The following is a 346-nucleotide window of genomic DNA, read 5'->3' on the forward strand; positions in this document are numbered from 1 at the left end:
TCTGTTGCATAATAACTCAAAAGGCATGACCTGATGGTACATTCTCCTTAGGTGTGCCCATTTCTGCAAGCGTTCCGTATCGTTATGAATCATAGAAAAATATTTATTTAAATGTCCATAATTTATGGCGGTAGGATTCTTACAATTTCAGATTGTTTTGGATCGTATCATAGCAAAATTTGATATTACTGATATTGCCAAATATCAAACCCTCAAGAATCGAAATCATATCCTGAGGTTTACACCCCTACAAGTTACACTTTTGAAAATAGGATGAATAACAAACCTGTTATTATTGTCAGCCTATCAGCATCCAGGATCAAAACAACCCGTTTAATGATCAAGA

The sequence above is a fragment of the Anguilla rostrata genome, chromosome 15, assembly GCF_018555375.3.
Source record: "Anguilla rostrata isolate EN2019 chromosome 15, ASM1855537v3, whole genome shotgun sequence".
Classification (NCBI taxonomy): Eukaryota; Metazoa; Chordata; class Actinopteri; order Anguilliformes; family Anguillidae; genus Anguilla; species Anguilla rostrata.